General features: G+C 35.9%; 1 long non-coding RNA gene across 1 annotated transcript; it reads left to right on the forward strand.

Moving 5' to 3' along the window:
- The first annotated feature begins 357 nt into the window (after nucleotides 1-357).
- On the forward strand, nucleotides 358-21,057 carry LOC123872995. Its single transcript, XR_006797581.1, has 3 exons — nucleotides 358-368; nucleotides 6,673-6,755; nucleotides 21,046-21,057. It is a non-coding gene; the product is annotated as an uncharacterized LOC123872995 (long non-coding RNA).
- Nucleotides 21,058-24,210: the final 3,153 nt, after the last annotated feature.

Below are 24,210 nucleotides of genomic sequence, written 5' to 3' on the forward strand. Positions count from 1 at the left end.
TAAATATTCTTACGTGATACAGAAACAAGTTGCATCCCGGGGACGGGCTATTACGGAGAGGCAACTTTTGTTCTGGGAAATGAAAGGATCGGGATTTTTAAAAACCTAAATCCACGCGAGCGAAGCTGCGGGCATTAGCTAGTTGTAAATATATTTAGAAGCTACTATAAGATAATAGATAAGGTACTTATTTCCTTATATTTTTATTGTATGGCAGCGCGCGGTTTTAAATTATAAATTGCACGTCCTGTCCTTTTCTGTAATACATTTTTTTCTCAATATCTACCGCTTTATCTCATAGCAAGAGTCCGTAAGACATAATACAGTGAAAATAAGCAAAATATACAATTTTTGCAGTTTCCACGTCAGTACCTGTCGAATTTTTCTAACAGTGTAAGCAGCAGAGCTGAGTTTACCATCAAGTGTTGATATGTGGGTGTTCCATAGAAGCTTTGCATCTAACATTATACCGAGAAACACGGGGTTCTCCTTTATTTTCAACATATGATTATTTATCAATGAATTTATGTCATTTAAGGTCCTGGTTTTGGGCAGTGTGAATTCAACACACTTAGATTTCTTTGCATTTGGAAGTAAATTGTTAGCAATAAATCAGAGAGTGACCTGTGATATGGCATTACATATAGTATACATTGTCAAAAATTATAATATTAAAGCTGTGCGTATTGCGTGAGGAATAGGTTGCAAGAGAGTTGCAACTTGCAGGGTTTGATGCATGCGCTATTGCCAGCAAACATGAGACATATTTTTATCTACAGGCAACGTCTACGCATAACGGTAGGTAACGCATACGTCTAACGCAAGTTGAAATGTACCAGTGTATTTAGTTAGACCTATCGACAAGTTTGGAGTTGGGTGCAGTCTAAATGTGGCCCGTGTGTTTAGACTGTCAGTTTCTGTCAGTTTCACGTGTCGTCCCCCGCACTTCACCACCCCGCTTGCACAAATCGAGACAGCACGAAATTTTCAAGATTTCTGGGTGTAATTTCTGGTTTTCGTAGTTCCCACATAATTATAACAATATAAAATATATAACGATAATTTTTTTACTACATAATATTCATTAAATTTTCTAGGTCTGTGGTTTTTCCAAATTTCATTAAATTGCTTCGTTGTCTAGAAAAACGAGCACAAAGTTGGGCCTTTTTTTAAAGAAAAATACAAATCTTTGAGCCCCTGTAATTTTAAAACTACATATTTTTAGAAAAATCTAAAACACCACAGACACAGATATTAGTTTCTAGACTATGTCTGCAAAATTTCATGGACTTTGGTTGCTTAATATTCAAATGAAATGGGAACTACGATTGTATGGAGTAAGTGACGGAGAGAGCTCTGTTAGGCATGCGTAATACGCGATTCCTTTGAGTTTATAGCTAGCTATATCTGCAAGTTATATGTTAATACCTGAACTGTCTCTAGGGCGAATTAATTATACAAGATCTTCAATTGAATCCCTTCCCCGTAAAACGAACGCACCTGCCCCGCGCCCCCTTATCCGACCATCTTTGAAGCATTATTATAGTCTTCGCAAAGGCCCGAACAAACCTATCCACAGATGTCACCGACGCAGCTTCCAACTTGTGTCACGATCAATCTGCGTTCCCCATCGCGGACAAAGAAATCAGATTGAAATCGACGGACTGGTCTCTCAACTGGTCGGGCAACTGCTGATTCGTGTACTGCGCTGCGCAACTGATCCGTTGATTAGTTTAGTTGTGTGTACGTGGCGGCTTAATTTACGGTGTTGAAGATAATAGGTGCCGTTAAATTTGCTGTAATGGTGCCCTTTTTGGAGACTTTTTATATTGTTGGTTAGGCCGTCTCGCTTGTAATGAGGTTGATAGCTGTTGTTAATTATCTTAGATTAAGTTATTATCTGTAGGTATGTATGTCAATACGTTAGGCAAACTTTAAGGAAGCTCCATACTTCTATAGGTTGGTACTTTAAATTGCTCAAGTTTGAGATTCGCGGAATAAAATAATAAAATATAAATGTTTGCAACAAAGATGCTAAGTTTAATTAAAACAGTTAAAACAATAAAATTATGTTTGTAGAATAAAACAAATTTTGTAAGCCAAACCTTACACTAATTAGGACCACAGCTTATACTTAGTGCCTACTTATTTTAATTGCGTCATGTATACTGACCCTATACCCTATATACCATTTTATTATTCACTCGTCTCACTAAAGGTTGCCTGGTAGAGATGGATCTGTAAGCAATAAGGCCGCCTTTGCATATAAGTAGGTAGTAGTTTTGAGCTAGCTATTTTTCATGTGTTTTATATCTTAATATGTGCAATAAAGTATTTATATCAGCTCTATCTTCTCACAATTTGTCAGACATTACATTTTTAACTTACTGAATTCGTGATTAAGTCAGTTAGTTAAAAACAGGTTATTTAAATAGGCTACCCCTAAAAAATACTGTTCTTTTTCCAAGAAATATTATGTACAGAAAATGGCACACGAAAACCACTTGACTAGGCCATGGCCGACTCGAGGGCCGAGGCTTTAGCGCCAAGGATGAAGTTTATACTAGCTGATGCTCCCGACTTCGTCCCCACTCCGTATACCACTTCTATGGGCGAATCTTAATGAATTCTGTGATCGAATATTACTATGGTATACTATGGTGTGAGGGAAGCAATCTATAATGGCAATGGTTTTTTTAAATAAGTAATTTCTGCTGTTTACATATTGTAAAGCAATATGTAAATAGTGGGCGAAAAGCTTTATCGAACTCGTCATGGTGAGCCTTTTACATTGGTAAATTGTAGACTCCTCTTTCATTTGATTAATAGCCTTATTTCTATATCCATAGAACTGAAATTCAATTGACGAGGCGTTTCAAGTACCTTCTATGGTTTTCGCCGTTGCTCGTTCAGTTACAGAGGCTTTTTAATTTTTTTTAAATTATTAGTACCACTGAAATGGACGTGTACAAGTACACTGGAAGAGGTGTGCCGATTCGAAACGCCCCACGAGTGTATCGGGAATAAAAATTGTCTGAGATCGAGAAAATCGTGAGGTAACGAGTTACGGCTTAAAAATCAGAATATGGAGTTTATGCCAAATGATCTTTGTGTTGACAAAGATCATTTGTAGTTCCAAGTAACTCTCGCTTATTGCTGCTATCAGGGCCAAAATGGCGAAAATCAAGTTCTTTCAATAACAGGTCGGCAATCGCAGGTCTATCGTACTTGTTTTAGTAGATGTCAGTGATTAATACGCAGTTTGTTTGAGTGATTGCTAACTTTATATCGATATAAGCTTTTGCGGTTATTATGGCCTTTCCGCTAAATGTTGTCTATGGCTTCATCAAATTAATTAGTTAAGGACGTGAATCGGTAATTTATGCTATATTTGGATACCCATTAGTTAATGAGAACTGTAAAGACATTAGACAATGCTTTGATATTCAAATTTCAAATACATATCCTATATTTAGGTCTTTAAAATCTAATTTTTTCAGAAGAAACAATTATTTTGATAGATAGCTCAACGGTTATAGGAGCGGACTGAAAATCGAAAGGTTGCAGGTTCAAAACCCCACCCGTTGCACTATTGTCGTACCTACTCCTAACACAAGCTTAACGCTTGGTTGGAGGGGAAAGGAGAATGTTAGTCATGATTAAAAAAATTACTAATATTCTTTTTTTTTTTTAAAAAAAGATTAATCCCAAAATTTTCTTCAAATATTAACTCATATTAATATTATAAATTCAAAGATGTATCTGTAAGTTTTTCGGGTTGTCTGCCAGCTTTTCACGGCCCATCTGTTTAACCGTTTTTGAAGAAATTTGGTACAGAGATAGCTTGCATCCCAGGGAAGGAGGATCATACACAGGGGATAAAAGTTCCCTGCGTCCGTTTCCAGGATATCAGCTATTCTGTGCCTTGTGTCAAGATTGGTTAAGCCGAGAAGGTAACAGACAGACAGACAAAATGTCGGATTGATATTTTACTAGCTGCGGTTTGGTCCGCGTGGATTACACAATTTTCAAACCCCTATTTTACCCTCTTAGGGGTTGAATTTTTAAAAAATCCTTTTTTAGCGTATGTTTACGTCATAATAGCTATCTGCATGCTAAATTTCAGGCTGATTCGTCCAGTAGTTTAAGCTGTGCGTTGATATAATCAATCAGTCAATCACCTTTTCGTTTTTAATCCCTGACCCAAAAAGAGGGGTGTTATAAGTTTTTTTTTTTTTTTTTATTCTAATATTTTTAAGGGGCTTTTATAGGTGTCCTATATGCCAGCCCCATCGGTACAATCTAAATTAAAATTAAACTAGGTTTATATCTAAAACTACAACAATTTGAGAGAATCACTAACAAATTCATACACTTTCATTGCCGAAACGCTCAAAGGTTTGTTTAAAATACAGTTGAAAATACCAATATTCATAAAATTTAAATTTAGTTCACACATTAGTGTTTCTCTCAAATTGTGATTCCGAACACATTCCAGTAGCAAGTGTGAGACATCATCTACGTTACCACATACTTCACAATTGGGAGAATCCCTTTTCCTCATTAAATGTTTAAACTTGCCTAACGGCACGTGTCCAGATCTAAGTCTAAATGCTATAACTAACTTATTTCTACTAATTTTACTATTTACAAACCAAGGTATACGAGGAGGCTCGGATTGGATTGTTCTATACCATATTCCTTTGTCAAACGTGTGTATCTGTGTATCTGTCTGTGGCATCGTAGCTCCTATACTAATGAACCGATTTTAATTTAGTTTTTTTTGTTTGAAAGGTGGCTTGATCGAGATTGTTCTTAGGTATAATCCAAGAAAATCGGTTCAGCCGTTTGAAAGTTATCAGCTCTTTTCTAGTTACTGTAACCTTCACTTGTCGGGGGTGTTATAAATTTTTAATTTACACTTGTAAGTATATTTAGATAATAATGGTAGTTAGGTATGGGTGAGAGTTTATGGTTTTGTCAGTAGAGTGGTAACCACAGAAAACTAAATAACAATTAAGATTGTGGTGGTAGCTATCCGCGACCGAAGCCACCTATCAGCCAGACTTAATGTGAATTAGCAAACCAGCCATGTAAAAGTAGGTATAAAGTAAGTGTACATATTTCGGCTAGTCGATGAACCCGCGCCAGACGCGCCGTCAGTCTAGAGTCTAGACTTAGATTGCACCAAGTTTGATCGTGACGAACATTTTACCTTAGCGTGAACCCAAATCCTAGCTTGAATGGGTTTTACAAAATGGTACCAATTTCGACGTAAGTACCTACACCAAAATTAAACTATAAATTGGACGGGGCTAAAAATGGTTTTATTTTAGTTTAATTTAAGGTGCAGGGTTTATAAAATAGGTGAAGATATGATAAAACTCTAGTTAGATTTTTTACAAGCTTCCTGGCGCAGTGGTGAGGGCGCTGTAGTCTGGTCCCGGGTTTGATTTCCAAACCTAGGTAGAATGGGTTTTACAAAATGGTACCTATTTGGACGTAAACAAAAACTAAAATCGGAAAGGCTTAAAATAGAGCAGGGTTTTTAAAGTATTAGATATGTCATACAATTTATTAAAGTTCTATATTGTTAGAAGTGACGTGACGTGATTTCTAGTACTATTCCGAATAAAATATTTAAAAAATATAGGTACTTTATACGTGGACGTAACTTTCACGTTTACACGTTTATTACCTGTTATCTGCCAAAGCCACCATGATCCAAACTCCATAGTCGCGAATCGTTTTGTTTCTGTGTTGGGGACAATACGCAGAGAAACTTTTAGCTTTTATAAAATAACGAAGGTCTGGCCTTTGCTGGCTCTTTCTCTATGGGGGCTGCCGAGAAAAATGAAAATTGAAACTATGAAAAACAGAAGGTTTTTTTTGGATTTCTCCTTTCATATAGGTAGTACATATTTTATATAGATAAAATACTAGAAATATTGTGTCAAAATATATACCCTAATGGAGTAGGTATAGTCAGCCTTCTGTGGAACATTTCAAAAAAGGCTCGTCGCTTCGCCGTGTATTCATACTTTGATCCTTAGAAACCTTGTTAGCTCTAATGACGTTGGTAGCCGATAAAATTGTATCTATTTTTGAAAAGTCTCACTGTTTAGGGAAATATTATGGAAAAACGAATACTTATAAATAATAAATTATAATAATTATAAATGCAAAAGTGTGTCTGTCTGTCTGTCTGCTAGGTTTTGACGGCTCAATCATTTTAACCTATTTTGACGTTTAGCAAGCACAGAAATATCCTGCATTGCATCCCGTGGATATAGGCTATTTTTTTCCCCGGATAATTAAACCTATATTCTATACGTAGGTATCAAATGGGCTACATTTTGGGAGCGAAGTTCGCAGGACTAAGTTAAAGGATGTTGACCTAGCTCGCTGAAAGGAGGCTGTGTCTTAAGAGGTTGCGCCAAATATCATCTCCATGCAAGCTTCTGTTACGAAGATTGTAAAACGAAGGTAAACAATTTTTTACCTAACTATGAGATTTGTGTAGACAATACTACAGAATTAACATCATAGTCTTATTTCAGCAATGTTATCTACATTTTGTACCGAGGTACTCGCTAAGTACATACTTTTTTCAGTTTCTAAGGAATTTTAAAGGTTAATTATTTGAAAGTCGTAAATTAGTTTCTAAAATAGATAATGATGGCAATTCTGATGTATTTCTCTATACTAAATTTAGAATATTTGCATCTTTTCCTTTTTAATATTGCTAAAAAGAGGTTTTTTTTAAAAAAAAAGGAATTAAGGAATCATTCCTTAGAGCGAGGAGCTGGGATTTTGAAAAGATAGCTTCTCTATTAAACGTCATCGCTACACTACTCTTTAAATCACAATAAAAATACTTTATTTAGGTATATTTGAGCAGCATAACCCGTAAAACAGCACTTTATTGTCCCCATTCACACATTTTTATCAACGTATTAACACCGGAATAATCGTTGATCACATAAACTCGGCTCGTTTCGAGAATTGTAAATATTATCTCGATCTAGACATTCTGACCTTTATGTAGATCATGGGGAAACGGAAATAAATATTCGTAATTACGTGTACTTGTAACACTTCTTTTGAATGACAATATTATTAATTACTTGCTAATGCTCGCGACTTCGCCCGCGTGGATTTAGGTTTTTTGAAATCCCGTGAGAACTCTTTGATTTTCCGGGATAAAAAGTAGCCTATATGCTAATCCAGGATATTATCTATCTCCATTCCAAATTTCAGCCAAATCCGTCTAGTGGTTTTTGCACGAAGGAGTAACAAACATACAAACACACAGACACACACATACACACAAACTTTGGCCTTTAAAATATTGGTATGACTTGCTTATGCCCGCAAATTCGTCTACTAGGTATATTACGGTCGTCTACTATGTGGACTACACAAAAAGCTCCTATTTTACGTGGTTGTATTTTGAAAAATCTTTTCTTAGTTATCTGCATGCCAACTTCAACCTGATTCGTCCAGTAGTTTGATATATCAGTCAGTCAGTCAGTATGTCATCTTTTGATTTTAACTTTTCAAAGATTTGATATAAAATAATACCCTCGCTCGTGGAGATGGCGCCTTATTCTTTTGAAATACTACATAACAACCACACTGACACCACACAAGTATATCTCTATATTACACGCGTGCGTGCGAAGCTGGGAGCGGTCGCTAGTTTCGATACCAATCACTGCCCAAGTTTCGCCTCCCAGCACAAACTCTCCCAGGGAAAGTCTGAAATAAAATCTATCTATAGTATCTAACTAGTCTATTTGACAAGTTTAAATTAAAAATTTATAACACCCCCGACGATCCAAAGTAGGTATTTGAGTTTTCCAAAACATCATTTTCAAATAAATAATTATGTATTTAGGCAACGTCCATCTTGACAGCTTGACATTTGTCTATTGACATGATATTATGAACCTAACGTTTATCTAACCTTCTTTTCTACAAGAAAACTAGAAAAGAGCTGATAACTCTTAAACGGCTGAACCAATTTTTTTAGATTATAGCTAAGAACACTCTCGATCAAGCCACCTTTCAAATAAAAAAAACTAAATTAAAATCGGTTCATTCGTTTAGGCGCTACGATGCCACAGACAGATACACAGATACACAGACACACAGATACACACGTCAAACTTATAACACCCCTCTTTTTGGGTCGGGGGTTAAAAACCTGTGGGCACAAAATATCTCCTTGGAGAACGAGGAGTGTATTACGTGTTGATTCATGCCTTTGTTACGAAACTTTGACGGTAATTCTATTAATGTTAGTGCTCTTAAGAAAATTTGGAATGATCTTAGTTAATTACGTACGCCGTATCTTCCTATTTTAATCTTCACTTGTTTTAATTTATTACTTACCAGTACTGGCTTGCTCTAAAAGTTGAAACTAAATAACGGCTCGTTTAAAGTTATGAGATAAAAAATATATTGAAACTAGCTGATGCCCGCGACTTCGTTCGCGTGGATGAAGGTTTTTTAAAAATCCCGTGGGAACTCTTAGATTTTCCGCGATAAAAAGTAGCCTATTTGCTAATCCAGGGTATAATCTATCTTCATTCTAAATTTCAGCCAAATCCGTCTAGTAGTTTTTGCATGAAGGAGTAACAAACATACACACACACACACACACACACACACACACATACAAACTTTCGCCTTTATAATATTAGTGTGATATTCATTATCGTCATCATGCTCAACCCATTGCCGGACCAGTGATTCAGAATGGGTCTCTTCTCCGAATGACAAGGGTAGGTAGGTCCCTACTACATAATGTTACCTAGGTCCTAGTTGTTTAAAAAAACTACTGTTGTCCGAACTTCAAAGTCAAAATCATTTATACTAAGTAGGTAGGTACATACAATTGAACTCCTTTTGATGGTCGAAATTGTTAAATTTGTACGATATAGTGGTGATAATTAATTACGTAACTTAAACCTAAAGCTACGAGGTTCCAAACGCGCCCAAGTCTGAGAAGAGTCCACATTAAACGCAGCTGGGTATTCTTTTTTTTTATTATCACCATTCCTTCCATTTAATGAACCTATTGTACGAGTATCAAGGAACACAACATAAATGCAAATTAAAATAAATTTTCACTTATATAAGGGGATCCATCCTAGACCCCTAATTTTGAAAACAGACATGCCGACCGCTGCGCTCGACGCCGTCACAGGCTTATTGATTTTCATAAGGCCGGCTATAAACTCACATTACCGTGAGTATATTTCCCTGTAAGCCCGCAACTTAAGTAGGTATTTGTGTGTATAATATATTTGTCATCTACTAATGCGCGGATGCTATATCCTCAAATCCACCGTGTAAAGAGGTCTGTAATGCATCGATATTAGTTCACAATAGCTATGTTTATAGTAAAGTTTGTGATTTAGCTTGTACTTAAAAATTGAAGCGACCATAAACATAAACTATGTACCTTTATTATTGTATAGAGAAGGTAAATATTTAGGTAAGTAGCTGGTTTAATGTCTCATATTAAAATTAATAATATTACCCAGTCATATAAATGTGAGAGTTTGAATGGTTGGATGTTTGTTACTCCTTCACGCCACAATAACTGAACCGATTTAGCTGTTTGGAATGGAGATAGCTTAAAATATCTATTGAATTTCATGATTCTGATCAAAGCTGTTTAAGCTGGATCAATGGATCGGTCAGTAAGGAGTCATAACAAGTCATTTAATGTTGACGGTTTTAGTTCATAATCCGTTTAACAACTAGTAAAAGTTTCTTCTTATCAAACGCCAAAACTATGCGAGCTTCTATGAAATACTGGCATGTGACGTCACAATGTTTTGTCTTGCTTATTTTAGTTTAATCGATAATTTAAAATGATTATTACACTAAAACTAACAAAGTAAAGGACGTGGAATTTACGTATTTTGGAATACGCTCTATTAAAAATAATTAATCACTGAGAAATAATTTATTTTTGATATAGCCAAGTACCGTAGGTATTCTTCGAAAATTGATTTACCTATGTTCCCAATAAAAAAGTCTAAGCCGCGTAAAATCGTCGACTTGGTGGAAGTTGAAGCTCAATATTTCTATTCCGAAAACTGCAGTGCAGTTTTCGCTCGTCGGAAATGAAATCTATACAAAATTATCCCGGCTTCGCGAATCGAAAAATATGAGCAATTTCACTGGCGTTTCATCTGCATTATTAGCTGTACTATCTTATATTAGTTACTAGATGATGCCAGAGAACTTCGTCCGCATGTCTTAGGTTTTAAAAATCCCGTGGAAACTCTTTTTTTTTCTCTCTCGTCGTCTGGCTTTACAAAGATTAGCTAATGTCAAGTTTGTAGTTATTTGAAACGATTTATGGAAACTATACAAGTATGGACCCCATCTGTGCCGGCGCTCGCCGACATTTTATTCGGGAAAATCAAAGAGTTTCCAGGTGCGTACCTGGAAACTCTTTGATTTTCCCGAATAAAATGTAGCTTAGGTAACTAACTCTGTACCAATATCAAAATCGCCTTTATAATAATAGTATTGATTACAGTAAGTATATCCATAGATATTGTACTAAGTACATATAAATGGATAAACTGACTGACTAACATTATCACCACGAACTTGATTTTGTATGTAGGTTCTCTCTATGGGTATATCATGAAGTAGACTCGAGCAAAGCTGGGGTGGGTGACCTAATTAATCCATACTTGTGATAATATAAATGCGAAAGTGTGTCTGCCTTGTGTGTCTGCTAGCTTTTCACAGTCCATCCGTTAAATCGATATTCATGAGACACAGGAAAGCTTGCCGCCCGCAGGCAAGGTACTATTGTTCTGGAAAATTAAAGAATACTCAAAAATTAAAAAAAAAAACTGAAATTTACGTGGGCGAAGTCGCGGGCATCACCTCGTCGTTATATAAATATTATTTAAATTCTTACCCAATGAATTAAAATAAACTATAACTTTTAATTTCGTTATAACTTGAATACAATAGTTTTAGACCAGTGGTTCTAAAACTTTTTCTCGTCGCCCACTTTTCAGAAATTATGCCCATAACGATGTATATTAATATTTACTTATTAAGGAACAAAGTGTGATTTTGTTGGCAGTATATTATACAACGTGCATACGTTATCTTGTTAGTTTGGTACAAATAATGCTTCTATAGCAAAGGACAAATTCTTGTTTAAATTAATGCAAGGAGGTTCATTCAAATTTCATTAGAGGTCGACATGAAATCTTGCTTGATTCGTAAAGATGTCTCGTTATTTTTTGTTGCCTTATAAGTCTTGTACCTCGATTTCTTATAGAGGCAGGTGTTGAATACGTTATTGAACTTATTTATATTATACGACAACGATACCCATCGAAATCGTTAGTACTAAGTATTGTAATTAATCTACTTTTTATATGACTTTTTCTATCCATATTTTCCATCGCACAGTTTTTTGTGCGAACTTCGCTTTATTACTTGGATAATTAATAGATATTGTGGTGTAGCTTACGTAGATTATACACCTTCTACAAAATAAAATAAAATACGACTACAATATACTTTTTAAACACAAGCTTCCATTTATATTTGAAGCATGTGTTTAGAAATGTAAATAATATTGGTTCAGAATATTCAAGTTATCTAGGTAATTAATGAAATTCGTATTCCCAAAGTTGAAAAGTTGATTGTAACATATAGTATAAGTAGCTCTTTGTTATGAAATATTTTATTTTTTATTGTAATACTGGTTAGTGAACCTTATTAAGACTGATATGATTTTCGTGTAAAATAGGTATAAATATTTTTCTCAGGTCGTGTCGGTGGCTGTAAAAAGAGTTATCGAGTCGTTGACACTGCGAAACCAAAATGACATTGACAACTAAAAATAATGTTTTCAGCAACTTGCTGCTGTTATACGTTGTTTGACGTACAACGACTATTTGTGCCTGTGATTAATACATATGTACCTAATTATTTCTATTAATAATAATTCGACTAAGAATATTGGTGTCATTGTGTGACAAATGATTTGAATATGTAATGCGATAAAAATAACCTTGGGGATGGTCATCCGATTCAAAATAAACTCAAACATAAACTATATATTGTATAGTATACTATATACCATATTATAATGATTTTCGCATTTTAATAAATTGCCTGAAATCTGTAGGTATCTGCCACTCTTTTAGATATCTTTTCTCATATACAATATACAATACATATTTGAGCAATTGTTTAAAATCGTTAAATTGGTGGCTCGGAATTTTATTTATTTGCACCGTATTACACTTTCAAATACTAGCAGGTGCTACCATTAAAGGTTATTTTGGATAAGCAAAACTATAGGTAGTCTAGCTTTAACAATTGTGAGTATATTTTAATTATATTCACATAGGTATATTTATGCTTTCCATTTTAATCCTTTGTTCTTGGTCGACGACCGATCAATGGCCAGGTCATTATTGTTATAAAAATGTTACTACACCTTGTCACCAATAAATGGCATGACCGATTTACAAGGATTGCCTTTTTAGGCTAAAGCCGAAAAAAATAGTATTGACTGCTATATGTGCTGAATATAAAGTATCCTTAAATTATTGTGAGACTTTGGTAGGGAATTGAAGCTCTGTTGGGGACTACCATTGCTTTTATATGTATTCTACTTTTTTCCATGGTTGATAATATTTCGCCACTCCGTATATGGATTTTCTCTAATGTACGCATGGGCGGATTTAATAAGTTATGACATAGTCTATAATAATATGCGTAGGCACTGTTTTTCATTACTGTTAGAGTGTTGACGTTAAACTTGTTAAGTTCTATTAGTTTCTCTCAAAATATGTCTTTCAAGTACGTTTTTACTGCATCAGTTGCAACATAATATGTCTAGGTTTTAGGTTACGATTTGAACCGCATACTCTTTGTTTCTTACAACTCCTATTTTTTAAAGTTTGTCTTTTTTAACTAAATCACCTTATATTTTATTAAGTACATCTATTTAATTGTTGTTGAATCAAGCAGTGCATTAAAAACTATAGTTCGTTTTTCACATTTAACTATGTTACAGATAGTGTATAAACCATTATAGCTCCCGTTTTACATTATACACATCCATTGAGTTCAATAATTATAGTATCAACACACAAGTAGATAGATATACCAATGTATGCGTGAAAACATTTTTGCAATTTATTTAACGGAATGCTACGCTTGCGCGCAAATATGAGCCTGCCATTGTCGGTGTATTTTTCACATATTTAAAATCTTATCTATTTAGAACTATTTTTTGCCTGCGCCTCCTTTCACGATAATTTTATCTCATCACGTCACTTTTCTTTCTTTCACATAAGACTCAGATAATATTATATTTCTGGAATAAAAATAGTCTAAGTTATGCTTATCAATATGTAAATTAAGCCCTGTTACGGTAATTTACAGATAGATATAGGTATGTACCTGCCTATTCTCCCATTTATTTATACGTCATATTTAGATAAGTATTTTCACATACATATTATGATCAAGTTTTTCATTTTTGATCAAGTGAGATTCTTTGATGGTTTCAGTTACACATTTCATTCGACCTATAAGAATCTAAAAAATTAGGTAAAGGTATTTTTAGTACAGAATAATTCAATGTTACTTAGTTAGTATCTTATAATAATATTATGAAATCTAAAGTGGAATGCCAAAGTCCATTTCTGAGTTTATTAATCGTCAAAAGTCCTAAAATCTTATTCAGATCACAATTTAAGTAGCTATAAAGCCGTTTAGTTAATAACCGTAAAAAGTTGATGGAACTGTCACTACATTTTTTCAATAATCAAGGACTGGGCATTGCGGTGTGTGGGTATTTTGAACAAAACAATTGAATTTAAGCCTTGTGGTCCATGGATAAAGTCTATATTTGAATATGGTGCAGCCGTCCAAGCCTCGCGGCGTATCGGTGCCACAGCTGTTCGTGTATTTTCGACTATCCTCGGCAGACTTCGTGCAACGTCTTTGTTCTCGTTGAATCGTAGTGGTAATATATATTTATCACCACTGTTTCGTTTTCAAACTTAAATGTATACCTAAACAAACTGCCTACCCATTGGTAAGGAACTGGACTGGTGATTAAAACCTTAATTAAGTGAGTTATAGTAATTGTTAGTTAAACGGATTTGGCTTACTAATGGAAAGGGTTAAGTGTTTATTATTATATTAAGTTATTGCTAACATATTTATACACAAGCTGGAGCCCAGCAACACACATTACGTTATGTAGGTAACAATTCACCTACATACTATACCTATTTGAAACGTTAAAAATTTAACCCTTCGTTCGCGGCGGGCGGCTTTAATAACATATTTATCTTTCATCGTTATCTGTAATTTGTTTAGTGCATTATTTTGCAAACACTGAATAAAAGTAGGTAAGTTATATATATTTTTATTTTTTGTTACATAAATAAGTTTTGTTGTAAAATTTTTACTGTCTAAAAGTTACAAAATAAAATAAGTAGATATATGTTAGTTCAATCGGTGGTAGTTATGTTATGCTTATAATTTTTTCTGAGCTTAACGATGGTAGGTCATAATAATAGTAGCTTTTTCAATTGCAATTCAGTAAGAATTTATGTATTGTGTAATAACCAAGAATTGACGCGCTCTACACACGAACGCACTTTGGAACGGGAATAAACGAGAGGGGGAGAATGCATAAATGGCAATCGCTCACGCAAAAAATCTTTACGTTACCTACGCTAAAAATGAAAAAGGTTATATGAAAATTGGAAGGTCAAAATTCATATATGTATTTGCATATTAAAAGTTAAACACCGGAAACTAAACTGGTTTTCATACTCATTTTTTTCAACTTAATATCATAACTTTGGGCAAATATTATATCCAAAATATACTTACTAATAAAGATTACATTAAATACAAAAAATATTATTTGTTAGCGATTTAAGTATCTACTCCCTTTAGTAAGTCTCATAACTGTCTTTAATAAATCAGCCTCTCTTAGGTAAGTAGTTACAAAACGTCATAATAATTGCACGTCGTCTCTACTTCATGTTACGTAACTAAAATATATATAGCATTAGCGCATGCCATAGACGTATTAACAGCTTGTTAAATGCTTACGAGGTTATTTTTCACTTCTTTTGCAGCTATTTTTATAAACTTTCTACAGACTTGCAAGCGTACTCTAATACACCAATATGGCTTTGGTACGTCATTGTGGGAAATGTTTTTGTTTGACGTGGTTCTATCGGATCTAATGCAGCAGCACTACATGTAGGTTTTCTCTATAAAGTAGACCCACATAAATAAAAGATTTTAAGAAATTCCAACAGAATCGCTAACAACCGGACGAAGTCGCGACAGTCAACTAAAATGAAATAGGGTGCCTTGACCATGTTAGTTCACTAGGGTTCAAATGAAGGTAGAGTTAAAATTTTACTACTCTTAAACAAGAATATTCGGCAAAAATAAAACAAAAGTCAGTCAGTAACTGATTTACTAAAAGAACAGGCTTAAATTCTATAGGATATGGAATAAGATACTGCAGAACCGTGAAGCCGAGACTAGTTTGTGTGGGTACTGTTTTACACGCGGCCCATATTGAGAGAGCTGCGTATGTGTGGGTGGATTGTACCTATTTGAGGCGTGTAATACATTTTAGTAACATCGTTCACCGCATAAATGTGTTGCGTTGCATCTATCTTTTTCAATCGGTTGAATAATTTCGACATCCCAAAATAAAGTAATTCGCTTGTTGAGTTTAAAATGATGATTTAAAATGAAATCCTATGCCCTTGCTTTATTGAGTTCTTTATTATCAGTAGGTATTCTTTCTATCAATATCGTCTACTTACAGGCATGGCCCCAATGCATTGACAAAAAGGAATAATAATAACTAATCTTTATACATCATAGAAATATTTATTTTATTGATTCATCGCATTACAAACTGGTTTACGATAGCGGACTAAATACTCTTTTCCCTATAATTAAGTAATTACTTATTACAAATACACATTGACATTACCGATAAAATAAAACTATTGATAGAACTTCTTGCGTAACGTAGGTGCATTATTTATTCTACTACCTTTTTCCAGCGGTTTCGTGTTTTTGAAGATCACTTTAGAATATCTCAATGTTTACATATAGAAAGAACCTGCAGGCAAAATCTCAAGTTTGAGAATAGAGATTTAGGATTGATACGTAGAATAGAATAAAGTTAGTTTTATTTGCTGATCCAACACGCCCGAACTCAGTTAAATGTTGTTAAGAACTCATTCTCTCCTCTTTTTTAATTTAATTGCTATAGAACCGTCCACAGTCTTATCTTCAATTCAGAATTACCAAAAAGTTACCTCATGCTACTCATCCAGTTACTTAGTTACTGGTTTGAGTCACCGTTTTTAACCAGCATTACAGTTAAGCCACACTGCACTTATAGATACATTAAAACATGTACTTAATAAATATTTATTTGTCGAAATATGTAGATATACCTACCGCGCCTGCCTATCTACCTATTGCGCGTGGGTCAATACACCTAAGCTCTGGGGGGTGAAATTCATGCGGGGACCGTTTGACAGCCTCGTCCCCTCAATTTGTTTTTGCTATTTTTCTAAATTAGACCTTTAAAGTGATTTATTAAACCTTCTCGCGTTACTACGTTGAGGAAGTATTGCTGTTACCGATAAAAGTGAAACAAATTAAAAATCTGTAAATTACAAATGAATATTTTATTCAAAAATTATTTAATTCCTTTCCTCAACTTTCATTACGCCTTCTACCCAAATGATTTCTGATGCCTAATCTGATGACCTTCTACAGTCATATTATAATATTTTAACACTTAGTTAATATGGAAAACCGCACACTTTAGAATCTTATGATTCTTCCTTATTTACAACTTATTCTACTGTCAAAGTGTTTGTTATACTATTTTATAATTTTCTTATCAATCGTGGGCAACAATCGCACACTTTGGAAACCTAAGGTTCTTAACACCATACTTGCAATGTCTTTTCAATTAAACTCAAGAGTCAAGATACATTTATATATTTTTTTAAATTCAGACAGGTACCTTTTTCTTCTTCTTCTTTATTAGCTCTTATTTATCCATTGTCAGGTTTCCACGCCATTCCTCCCGATGTTAGGCGAGCCTCCTAGATTTACATCATACTTTTTTAAATATTTTATTGAATATTTGAATATTTTGTTTTCTATATTTTTAGAGGACCAAAGCCATTTTAATTGGTACGTTTTCGCCGCGTACCTAAGTACATACCTGTGCTGTTGAAAAACATTGCAAGATCAACTGCGTATTGTTTGTCTCGGAAATTTTCCAAACAAACAACACGGTTCGAAGAGAGTTCAAGTTATTTAATAATCACACGTCAATATTCTTTCATATTCAAGTTTTTTAAATAAAAATAATTCCTGGCTTTAATGTTTTGATTGGAATGCTGGAAAATTATTGAGGGGCACCAATTTTTAGGGTTCCGTACCTCAAAAGGAAAAACGGAACCCTTATAGGATCACTTTGTTGTGTGTCTGTCTGTCCGTCCGTCGTGTCTGTCAAGAAAACCTATAAGGTACTTCTCGTTGACGTAGAATCATGAAATTTGGCAGGTAGGTAGGTCTTATAGCAAAAGTACAGGAATAAATCTGGAAACCGCGAATTTGTGGTTTACATCATTAAAAAAAATTAAAATGTGTTTAAATTTTCGAAGTAAGATAAATATACCAAGTGGGGTATCATATGAAATGACTTTACTTGTACATTCTAAAACAGATTTTTATTTATTTTTAAGCATAACAGTTTTTGATTTATCGTACAAAATATTATTATTAAGTGATGATGCAGTCTAAGATGAAAACGGGCTAATCTGGAAAGGCTGCAGTTTTTAACCCAAACCCCTATGGTTTCTACACGGCATCGTACCGGAACGCTGAATCGCTTGGCAGCTTTGCCGGTAGGGTGATAATTAGCCACGGCCGAAGCCTCCCACCAGACCAGACCAGAACTTAGAAATTATAAAATTCCAAACCCCTGCGGGGAATCGAACCCGGAACCTCCCACTAATAAGACCACTACGCCAGGAAGATCATCAAAACCTAGGTCTACCCATCTCATTCTAAGAGGAGACCCGTCCTTGGTAGTGACCGGGAGCTGGGTTGGTGATGATGATGAAAATGACTTATAGTATTTGAACGTGTTGATTAATTTGACAGAAGGGCTGGCTCATTTTTTGCGCAACGGATCAACTTGGCTGTCCAGTGTGGAAATGCAGCCAGTATTCTTGGCACCATTCCACGCGGACATGATTTGTATAGTATGTAAGTAAGTTTTCTTGTAATATACCCATAATAATGTTTATGCATAAGTAATGTTATAAATAAACGTGTTGTTAATTTCACATTCACGTGCAGGGTATTCGGCATAAAGATAACAACTAATCAAACTTAACCGTTATCTTTCAACGTCAGAACGACCATTTCGCGATAAGGAGATAAACCGGGGAAAATATTGTCAAACTATCGTTTTGTTTCGACTTAAAAATGTTTATCGGGCGTTGTCATTGTTTGCGGAGGGTTTTTATGCTAAATTCTTCAAAGGATGACGCGAAAGCTTTTAGTGATTTTATGAAATTACTTATAAAAAATAAAAAATAATATTTTTTATTTTTTATAAGTAATTACTATACGACCTATTGTTGTTGATTATATTTTAGATAATCTCTAAACTTTTAACAGTCTTTATCTGGTGCTATCTTTTTTTGCAACGGGCATTGTGAAAGAGATAGCAATCGATTAAGGACTGACATTTTAGTTTAGTTATTAAGAGTTATTTTATTATGTACCTACAACAGATTTAGTCACAATAATAGGTATAATTTTAACTATAGGCAGTTACAATTTGCAGTCAAGGGATTTTGCTTTGGGGTGCATGAAAAATATATTTTTTTAAAGGACGACGAGACGGGTTAGTATTACTCGTACGTTTGTTCAAGTGATTTGACCTACGACATTTTCACTGTCTTTGTCAAAATCATATTATCGTCGTATCAGGGCAGTGGGTGGGTGTCGGTGCGATCTAAATGTCAGTAAGTTCTGTACCTTTGAGTAGGTACTTAGGTATTAACTACCTATTAGTTGCTCACCTCCTCAATTGTTTTTAAGAATTTCAATATAGTTGTAATATGTCCAATATCTTCAAAGTAGAACGGAGCTAAAGATCGTTACTGTTAAGTTGTACAATTTGCACCTAAGTAGATGCTATTACAGATTTTTATTTTATATAGGTAAGTAGTTCTCGCTACGTGATTAGAGTAGAGGTCTTTACGCACTGCATCTGATTCGAATACGAGAATTATTATCGATGCAATATCCAGTATGGTATTGGTAGACTATGGCCACCAAACCCTTAAGCCATCAGACTCCGACATGTACAGAGGATCAATTTTTCGTCTTTGGGAAGTGGAATGATAAGGTATTGACTGTTGACAGAGAAATGAAAATAAAATAGGCGCTTGGCTTTTTGGCTTAAACGGGCACACGTTAACCCGCTCTCATCTTAGACTGCATTATCACTTACCATCAAGTGAGATTGCAATCAAGGGCTAACTTGTATCTCTATTTAAAAAAATCTATCTTCTGGTAATACCAAGGTAGTGATAGGCAACATCCAATGTGACTCGTTGGGAAAACATTTTCGATAGATACCCAACGGTTAACACTGTTACCAGATTTGGTGTGACTCGTTGGGAACCCATCGACAACGATGTATAGGTATCGTAAAGTCGGCCAATATCCAATCCAATTATCACAATGTGATAATAACAAGTTCGGTGTAACACCCACAAGTTAACATTACGCACGTGTGCCTACACACCGGATTGTATAAATATAAAGGAGTCTCGAGTCTTGACTCTTGAGCCATCATCTCTATTAAAAGCATCGATTTAACGAGCGGAATGAGACCGTACCGGACCGTAAATATGGGTCGGATCTAGACGACCGTGTAAAGAGATCCGCCCACTGTATAACGTAATATAAGTAAACCTCTAATTCCTGCGTCGTTCCCTAAATTATGAGGATCGTGGCTACCCGTAGATGCAATCTTTGCTACGATGTTCTTCTATTGCTCTCTGTTTCTTGCCGCGTGGATTGCATCGCCGATAGGTGTGTCGACCGCTTCTTTTATTTGGTCTGACCTACGCGAACTACGGCCGCGGTCTCTTTTCTTTCCTTCTATATCAATAAATTTTTCAATATTACTGGCGTTCTTCCTTACGAAAATAAATAAATAACTGTGGCATAAAACATGGGCGTCCTTCTTTACGCTTTTGATAAGCTCTTTCGTACTTACCTAGTGTAATAATTCAGAATATTATTGTTATAGAAAATTAAAAGAGGTTATAAAACAGGTACTACAAGTTAGCCTTTAACTACAATCTCACCTGGTGGTAAGTGATGGTGCAGTCTACGACGGAAGTGGGCTAACCTGGCAGGAGTGTGGCAGTTTTATCAAACCCATACCCCTTTGGTTGACACTGCATCGTACCGGAACGCTAAATCGCTTGGCGGCACGGCTTTGCTGGTAGGCTGGTAACTAGCCACGGCCAAAGCCTCCCACTAGACAACGATGCGATGGGTTGATCATGATGAAAATAGTCTATAACTCTATACTACAGACGGAATGATTATTGTAATAGTATAGTAGTATAGTTGTAGTAGTTTAAAGTAGAAGTAAGAAGAAGTGTAGAAGTATAAAGTAGAAGTAAGACGAAGTAAGAAGAAGTGTAGAAGTATTGTAGTGTATCAGTTTTCCCTTCCACTTATAATGTGGGTACCTTCAAGAAGAGTGAATAGGCAATTTCTAGGCAAGCGCGCTCCATCTTAGGCTGTATCATCACTTGCTAGCAGGTCTGATTGCAGCCAAGCGCTGGTCTATTAAAAAAAAAAATTGTCTATGAATATGGGTCGGCTGGTAAACTCGCTCCGAGTTCCGGCCCAAAGCAGGTAATGAATAACAATGGGTGCTATACTGTAGCCGTGAACAGATTCCACCTCGAGGCGGCCCGTTACTTGATTTCAACGATTTCTTACAAGCGGTGTCGAAACTTTTTACTTAGGTATTTATTCAAATGGCTATTTTACCGGCAGTGTGTGGAATTTAGTCATTCTATAGGATACCTAACCATTCCATGAAATACCGGGTTTGTTTTAACAAGGTATAAAATATGTAATCTATCGTTTACCATTTCATACATTTCCTAGTATACAATTCTTAGGCATTCCATACAAATCGTAAATGCTCCTGCCTGTGACTTAGTCCGCGTGGATTAAGGTTATTAAAATCCCGTGGGAACTATTTTTCGGAATAAAAATCCGTCAAGTGCGGGTCAGACTCTTATACGAAGGTTTCCGACCTCTATGGCGGGTACTACGCTCGATATGGGTCAGTCAGGAATTGTAGGTACCTTATTTTTAACCGACTTCCAAAAAAGGAGGAGGTTCTCAATTCGTCGGAATCTTTTTTTTTTATGTGAGGCTGATAAAATTAGTAGGTATGCTAATAATGGTAAAAGGGTGGTGGGTCTAGGTCTTTTCAAACAAAAACTAGACGTAGAAGAGACTTTCCAAACAAAAACTTTATTTTTATTCTTATAACGAATATTAGTCATGCTAATTATGACTAATACTCCCCTTTCCCCTCCAATTAAGCGTAAAGCTTGTGCCAGGAGTGGGTACGAGTGGTTTGAACCGCCGACCTTTCGAAATTCAGTCCGCTCCTCAACCATTGAGTTATCGAGGCTTAAACGCTTATTGTGCGTAAAATACCTAAGCAATGTTTTCCCAAGAGCAAAGCTAGTGACGAATAAAGTAAGTGATAAAGTAAATGATCAATGAAACTATAGATTATTATCCATGACACTATTTAGCCCGAATGCAGAAGGATGTTGGAGCGAGGCTCAATAATCAAGACTTTCACCTTCGGCGCGCGCGCAAGGCCGCCCGTTCGCCGACCACTTCCGCGCCACGCGACCGCGCGAGCGGCGCTGCCGTCATTTGACGACAGTATGACGTTTGCAATCATCTCCGACTGACTGAGACGATGATGAAGACCTTTTCGACGGCCTTCCTGGTGCAGTTGCAAGCGCTGCAGTCTTATTAGTCGGAGGTCTCAGGTTCGATACCCAGTTCGGTTTATAATTTCTAAATTTCTGGTCTAGTCTGGCTAGTTCCCGACAAAGCCGTGCCGCCAAGCGATTTAGCATTCCAGTACGATACCGTGTAGAAACCAAAAGAGTATGGGTTTAATGAAAACTGCCATACCCCTTCCAGATTAGCCCGCTTCCATCGACTGCATCATCACTTACTGCCAGGTGAGATTGCGGTCAAGGGCTAACTAGTATCTGAATAAAAAAAAAACTCTCACTATTTATTGGCCGAAATGCAGTTGCAACAAGAATACCATTAATTTAACCGATCATAGCTTCATTATCCTCATTATTATCAACCGGTAGAGGTCACTGCTGGTCGTCTCTTGTAGAGACTTCCAGACGGCACGGTCCGCGCCGCCTAAATCCAACGGTTCCCTGCGACTCGTTGGATGTCGTCGGTCCATCTAGTAATGCTTTCCGGTGCCAGGTCGCCCATACTAGCACCTTGAAACACGATCGGTTTTTCGAATTATATGCCGACTGGTCATTCCACTTCAGCTTTTATAGTTGAGATTAGCATTTAGCAATCTGAGAATCATAGCTTCGTGAGAGAGGACTGACTTGTAATCTCAGCGATCATACTCACTGAAATAGAGCCTTTTATCTGTGATCAGACTTTGCGATTAATTACGTAACTATACCAATGTCACAAGTCACAACTCACAATACAAACTGTAGTTCCTATTACAATTAATTATTGCTTAGAGTTTAGTTGTTATTAACCCCCGACCCAAAAAGAGAGGTGTTATAACTTTGACGTGTGTATCTGAGTATCTGTGTATCTGCCTGTGGCATCGTACGTGTGGTATCGTAAACTAATGATTTAGTTTTTTTGTTTGAAAGGTGGCTTGATCGAGAGTGTTCTTAGCTATAATCCAAGAAAATCGGTTCAGCCGTTTGAAAGTTATCAGCTCTTTTCTAGTTACTGTAATCTTCACTTGTCGGGGGTGTTATAAATTTTTAATTTACACTTGTTCTTGTTGAGGTACATTCAAATTCAAAATATCCGCTACGAGATTCCCGGTTTCACTCTAGTAATATTTTTTAAAATCGGTGACGCGGTGAAATTTCCAAAACGTCACTACGTCCTACGTCACTAACATTTGACACTTGCTAGTGACGTCGAAGCCTTGACATTTTTAGGGTTCCGTACCTCAAAAGGAGAAACGATACCTTATAGGATAACTTCGTTGTCTGTCTGTCTGTCCGTCGTGTTTGTCAAGAAACTTGTAGGGTACTTCCCGTTGATCTACAATCATGAAATTTGGGAAGTAGGTAGGTCTTATAACACAAATACAGGAATAAATCTGAAAACCGTGAATTTTTGGTTACATCATTTAAAAAAAAAATTAAAACGTGTTTCAATTTTCAAAGTAAGATAACTATACCAAGTGGAGTATCATATGAAATGGCTTTACCTGTACATTCTAAAACAGATTTTCATTTATTTTTATGTATAATAGTTTTTGATTTATCGTGCAAAATGTTGAAAAAATACCTGAGTACGGAACCCTCAGTGCGCGAGTGTGACTCGCACTTGGCTGGTTTTTTTTAGCAGTTCGCTAACTGTCGTAAACTATGGCACACTGTGGTATACATCGGTGTGGCACAATGTGGTAAGACCACAGAAATAGGAAAATTATTAGGATCTCTGTGGGTAAGACGCTCTGACAGATGCGGCTTGCGTCACACTGCTTCACCTCCTCACCTCGTCTCTGTGGTGAGTGCATGGTGAGTGGTCCCAAGTCCGTTGCTCCTGCGGTGCAGCGCCGTACGACGCGACATCGCAACGCGTCGTATAGCATAATACTGGTACTATGATGTGTGGTGTAAGATGCGACACCGCTCAAGCGCCTCAACGCAACGTATGGCTTCATGGCTTCACTCTAAGGCTAGTAAGGTCTTAGACTGAGATCTATAGAGCGCCCTTTGACTTTGACACTGTTAAAACGAGATA

The sequence above is a fragment of the Maniola jurtina genome, chromosome 16 (genome assembly GCF_905333055.1).
Source record: "Maniola jurtina chromosome 16, ilManJurt1.1, whole genome shotgun sequence".
NCBI classification, from domain to species: domain Eukaryota; kingdom Metazoa; phylum Arthropoda; class Insecta; order Lepidoptera; family Nymphalidae; genus Maniola; species Maniola jurtina.